This window comes from Equus przewalskii, chromosome 15 (assembly GCF_037783145.1).
Source record: "Equus przewalskii isolate Varuska chromosome 15, EquPr2, whole genome shotgun sequence".
Classification (NCBI taxonomy): domain Eukaryota; kingdom Metazoa; phylum Chordata; class Mammalia; order Perissodactyla; family Equidae; genus Equus; species Equus przewalskii.
In genome coordinates, this window is record NC_091845.1 from 55,224,300 (window position 1) to 55,230,626 (window position 6,327).

A 6,327-nucleotide genomic window follows, 5' to 3' on the forward strand; every position below is an offset into this window, starting at 1 on the left:
GAGTTGCAATTCTTTGATCTCAAATAAACACTTTGCCTCTTAAACTGGTTTCTGGTTTTGAAGGTTGACTACAGTTTATCTCAGGAGAAGGCAGGGAAGCCTTCCATTTCCCCTGTCATGTAGTTGTAAGATATGACACTGAAGCTGCCTGTGGCCATGGGTTCCAACTGTGGGAAATAGAGAGAGATGGAAGTGAGAGAGAAGAAGGGAGGGGGTGTGGAATGATGGAAGTAAAGAAGGCGTGCAGGCAAGCCAACGGTGTATATATCCACTGGAACTAGTTATTTCTGGGACTGGTTCTTATGAGAATTAATATATTCCCCATTTTTGCTTAAACTAGTTTGAATTATACATCCTGGCTCATATATCACTTGGAATCAGTCTGTAAAATGGACCACCTTTGGATCCTCCAGATGGGCTTGGAATCTTGGCCGAGACGCCAACTAGCTGATTAAACTTGGGGAAGTTACTTAGCTTCTGAGAACTTCAGTTCTCTCATCTGCAAAATGGGGTTAATATGCTTCTGTCCTAAATTATCGAAAGGATTATATAATGTAATGCACATGATATGTTTGATAAATGCCTCCCAATAAAAAAAGAGTTAAAGAAATGATTTTTTTATTTATTTATAACCCTTGGTATCTTTTTTCTGTGTCCCTCACAGCCTTCCATCCTCCTTTCCAGCTGGCATTCTTGAGAAATATCTGTTCAACTAGAACTTGCAGAGTGACTTTAAAAGTTCCGGTTTTGGGGTGACTGTGCAGCTTTTCTTAATTCGGACCACAAGCAGCAGGGGTCAGCTGTACACACAAAACCACACCGTGATATTTCCTCCACACCTTCTTTCCTGTTTGCCTCTGTTCTCTAATTACCTGTGAAAATTTTACAGGAAACTCAATCAGGAAAGCCAAGGAGTATAAAAAATATCTCTGACAATGTGAATTAACTACCATAGAACTACAAAGTGGGAAGAAACATTAGAGAAAATATTGCCAACCAAATTACTTTACAACTGTAGAAGGTAGGACAAGAAGGAAGGGAAAAAAATATTGAGCTGACCCTTCATATATATACTTCCTCGCTCAACTTATCACTACCCATGGAAGTAAATATTATTGCCCGATTTGGTAGGTGTGGAAACTGAGGGTCAGAGAGGGTAAGTCATCTGCCCATGAACACAGTGGTCGTAAGCCTTACTCCAGACCATACCTTCAACTAGACTGTTTGTCTTCCAGTAACAAAACAGCGGAAAAATAGGAGTAAACCAGCATCACTGCTAAGTCTTAGAAAATCAGTTTTTGTTCACAAAATCTTCCTGGGCAGTAAGGAGTTTTCAGATAAGAATAAAATCTGAAATTTCATTTGGGAGACATTTCTTAGTGAAAGAGTTGAATTCTATTTTGCCTTTATCACCGTTCCCCTCTGTTTTAGAGCCACAATTTAAAAAAATTTATGCCACTTAAGTTTAAGGAATACCATTCTCTTCCATATTGCTTTTAAAGCCTACAAAATGTGGCTGAATCGTTCAAAGGGACCAGGTGAAATGTTGCCACATGGAAAATGTAATGTCTCCTAGAAATGGAAAAGGTCTGTTCTAATTTCACTCTCTGAGCCATGAACTCACTTTCCACATTTGGGTTTTTCTTTTTCTTTTTTAATCACTGATGTCCTATTGTGACGCCAACTTCTATGAAAAAAAATTGATTGATGCTAGCAATCGGAGTGGGGGGATAGTGGAGACTCAAAGGCAAAGAACTGAAACCTTTTCTTTTAGTCTTTTCCTCCCTACTCTCTCTCGTCTCCTTTCACCAACCGCCCCCCCACACACACTTTTCTATAAACAATAACTTCAAACAAGCTTCATTATGCAAATTCTTTAACACATTGCAATATTTTCCTTGGGATCTGTTTTTCAACTTCTGACCTTTGGGGACAGTCAATTTTCCACATATAGACCTGAAACTGGAATGCTGTGCACATATCCCAAGCCAAAATTTCATCTTGCTCTGCAGATTGAAATGTGCTGTCCATTTATTTCATCTTGTTAACAGTAATCATAATCACCATCATTTAGATGCTTTTAGAATGCAGCATTTTATTTATGTATTTTGAAACTTTCTGTTTTGTTTTGTTTTGTACTGGCATCGTGCTTTAAAACCTTAGGCTCTGGAGTCAGATTGTCCTGGGTTTGGATTCTAGCTTTCCCCCTTCTGGCTGTGGGTCCTTGGGAGGATTGCTTCATTGTCTTAATCCTCAGTTTCCTCATCTGTTGTTCAGGAAAACAGTAACACCAGTCTCATAGGACTATTGGGAGAGTTAAATGAGGGTACGGATGGACAATACTTAGCAAAATGGATGGGACATAGTACATGCTCCATAGAGTTGGCTATCTTCCGTCATTATCTTATGCTGCTTCATCATCATTTTAATGCAGGATATTGATAAAAGAGCTACATAAAATAAAAGAATGATATGTACAAATCATTTTAAGGAGAGTTTTCCAATACTGACTTTCAAGAAATCTAAAGCAGTCACAGGGATCTGTGCCGCTGCTACAGAAAGCTGCAAATATGGCTGCAAATTGGTACCCAGTACTTCTGAATCAACTAATGTTACAGTGAAAATGCTGTCCTTGACGGAGACATGGTTACCCGGGGGTACACCATGACTTTTGGAGACAGGTCATGTCAAACACCCTCACACGGCTGAGCAAAAGCACCCACTGGATATTTGAACAGGACCCATCCCCACTCTATGTTCAAATTTGAGTCAGTCCTTTGGCTATTGCAGATGGAATAAAAATTCATAGAACTTCATCACATCAAATCATAGGTGCTGAAAGAGTGAGAAAGGACCGACGCCTCCTGTATAGAGCACAATGGGTGTAAAAGTCCTGAGCAGGCCTGAGAAGCCACGATCTTGTCAAAGCTGTCGTGCAAACATCTCCTTAGTACCTGCTACGGCTACATTCCAGCACTCTGCCTGGTCCTGAGGGGGCAGTGGAGCGCAAGACAGTGTCCCAGCTCTCAAGAGACTTATAATCACGACTGGAGTGGGAGGAGGAAGGCCTTTGAAAAAGGGGTATCAGTCAGCCTTTGCTGCAATAATGCCGAGCAGCACACCATCCAAAATCAGTGACTTAAAACAAGCTAACTGGGATGCTCATAGGACACAAAGGAGCGTGTAACCCAGGGTTTCTCAAACTGTTATCATTAATGCTCACTTAAGGAGCCTTTTTACATATTTTCTTCTAATCGCTACCCCCAAAATGAAATTGTCATACTACAGATAAATTGCATGTTTGTTTATGTACTTTATGTATATCTGTGCTTTATACATTAAAGAAGTAGGATTTTTTACCTTCCAAGAGCCAATTTTCACCCCATTGTGGCCAATATCCCCCATTAAGAATGAGGTAGTTCTAACCTACCTTGGAGGGTTCTCGAGCAGCTTCAAGAGTCTGCAATATTTGGGTTGCACCCTGGCGGTGGCAGGAGGTTCTCAAACAAAGAAGAGGAAAGAACATTCCAGCCAGTGGTACCAATGGGTGGTGAAAGAACCTTCTGTATTTTGGAAACTGCCAGAGTGGTTGGAATGTTGGGCTAAAGTCTGGGTGTAGTGTGAGAGAAAGCTGAAGAGGTAAGCATGCTATGATTCAGAGCCATGGGGAGCACCTCACCACAAAATCAACATTTCAGTTTCTTCTCAACCTCTCTTGCCTGCTTACACTCCAGTCATGGAATTTGTTTCCAAGGGTAACTGCCCCTCGCTTAAGCGTTTCAAATACTCCCACAATTGAAGGGGAGGGCTCTTTGCAGCAATGAGGCTAGCAACTGCAGCTTGAAACCTGCTGTTCCCCTTCTGAATGGGTCAGCTGGGAAATCACGGGAAATGAATCATTGAAAACAGCTGTGTGGGTTGACCATACTTTGGCAGTTGGCCATTGTTTGCCAGTAAAAGTAGCAGAAATCAACCTGCACCGAATGTTACTCACACATTTGGCTCAAGCTATGGTGAATTTCTTAAAAGCTGATTTAAAGATTCTTCCCAAATTTCACTATTAACATGAAAGCCTTCTGCCACAGAGATCCTATTGGATTGCCTCTTGATTTACAGTATTTATATCAGCTTTTCTCTTTTACCTTTGCAGCTTTAGCAATTAAAAAACGATGCTAGGAAGTAAAGTACATATTCTCTTTAGCCAAATTTTTCTATGTTTATATTTTCTAAACCAAAGATTTGGTCACCATGGTGTGACAAACATAAGCCTCCCTGGGGTGGCTGGAGCGGGGGGGTGGGGGGGTGCTGTGCGGGATGAGACAGCAAATTTGAAACCAGGACTGTTCCCAAAAATTCTGGACATAAAGTCACCACAATTTAGACTAATGTGGGACTTAGTAAAAACAATCATGTTACAAAACACTGACATAATTATTCCCTGACTGCCACCTAATTACTTTACTTCAATTTCCACTGAGACATTTTAAACTCCTCAAATAGCAAAAGTCCCTCCACTGAGTATTTACAAAACTGAATTCTAAAGCCTAACTTTAGGCTTGGTTTCTATAATCTAACATTGATTAAATTTGTGACATGCTCTGAGTTATCTATATTTCTGTAACATATGGAAAAACAGGAAGCCCAGAACTGCTACGTGCAGGGCATCATGCAGATATAATGTAATTGTGCTCAGATGTGATATTTGTTCTTCTGGGTCTTATTAGGGGCACTCTAATTAATTAAAGAATGACAGATGTCATTGCTGAATTCTTTGCTCTTTATAGTTAAGGCTTTATTTTCAGAGCATAGTACCATCTGAGTGAAAACGATCCATTAATACCATGTCAAACAGAGACAAATGATAAAAATAAAAAACAGGAAGAACTGAGCCTACCCATGATTCAGAGGTGAAACTAAGTGCAATCTAATTTGCGATGCAGAAGTTTCTCTGTGTTGGAGGCCCCAGTGTGTGTGCGTGGGGGTGGGTGCTCCAGCTTTCCCATCACAGCCACCCCTCCTGAAGCCATCACTACTAGCATGACTTAGACATTAGCCCTGTAGCCAACTTCCCCTTCACCATCAATGCTCTTTTGACAGTGGGAACCTTCCTCCAGTTCAGGTTCAAGTGGATAGCATAGAGTCTCCATCATCCTTTCTGAGACATTGAATGCACTCAAGATATTGTTTTTTAAGTTTTTAATTTTTCCTTTTTCTCCCCGAAGCCCCCCAGTACATAGCTGTGCATTTTTAGTTGTGTGCCGAGATATTTTTTAAGAAGAATCATGGAATCATGGGAACTGGAGAAGACTGGAGGGATAGAATGATCCATATCCTTGCTCTTTCTCTCAGCAAAGATGAAGCCACACAGTGACTACACTTCTTAATCAAGAGTAACTTCAAAATTTATTGAATTCTGAAAATTAGATCTGGTCTGTATAGTACCATGCAGTTCATGTGGGATTTTTTTTCTACCTCAGCTTGTTTTTGTCAAGAACAGAGGTGGCTTTGTGAAGAAACTAATGAAGTTCAAACTTTAAGACTGGTTTTGGAAAAGCCTCATCTTCATAGCCATGTTTTTAAAATTTCAAAAGTACTCTATTTTAACTAAAGTTAGACCACTGTCTCTCTCCACTCTGACATCCATCCCGTCCATCATGCTGCCTCTTATATCAAGTGGCTACAGACATTTTGGGGTTCCAGGTAAAAGGAAGTTTAGTAAAACATATTCATGTAATTTATGACAGTTATATATTTATTGATATTTGTCCCATTGTAGGAATAGCTTCCAGAAATACATCTAATTCAACTCTGCCAACTTCCCCAGGGCTGGGACACACAGATGCACAGGTTCCAGAGGTTACATTATGAAATGAAGGTATCTCACAGCATCTGGCACAAGAAACATGTGATTAGTAGATGAGAAACATGGCTTAAAATGTCCAGAGCCAAAAACTAGTCTATATAAAGAAAAGTTTTCCTAATCTTATAACTCACACAAGAAAGAAAGTTCATAGACATTTTCTCAAATTTGACATTCTAAAATGTTATGACATTGCCAATAAAAAGTTGTAAAGCTGAGAAAAAACTTTTCTAACCTATAAAAAATAAAAATAAACAAATTTTAATCAACCATGCTGGATGAAAGATATTATTTTTACATTCTATCTATAAAAAGATATGCTATCAAATTGCTGTCATCAGAAGAAATGATCGAAGACTCTACTGTCAAAAATGTAGGTAAGAGTATTACAGAGACAGGTAACAGTATTAAGAGTATTGTGACAGACAGTCAATTAATAAAATTCACTTATTTTTCCAGATTTTGTC

General features: G+C 39.5%; 1 long non-coding RNA gene across 1 annotated transcript; it reads right to left on the bottom strand.

The window, feature by feature from the left end:
• Positions 1–601: 601 nt before the first annotated feature.
• LOC139076043 (uncharacterized) lies at positions 602–3,554 on the bottom strand. The gene is made up of 2 exons (XR_011527272.1): positions 3,431–3,554; positions 602–872 (listed from the first exon to the last, which is right to left on the bottom strand). It is a non-coding gene; the product is annotated as an uncharacterized lncRNA (long non-coding RNA).
• Positions 3,555–6,327: the final 2,773 nt, after the last annotated feature.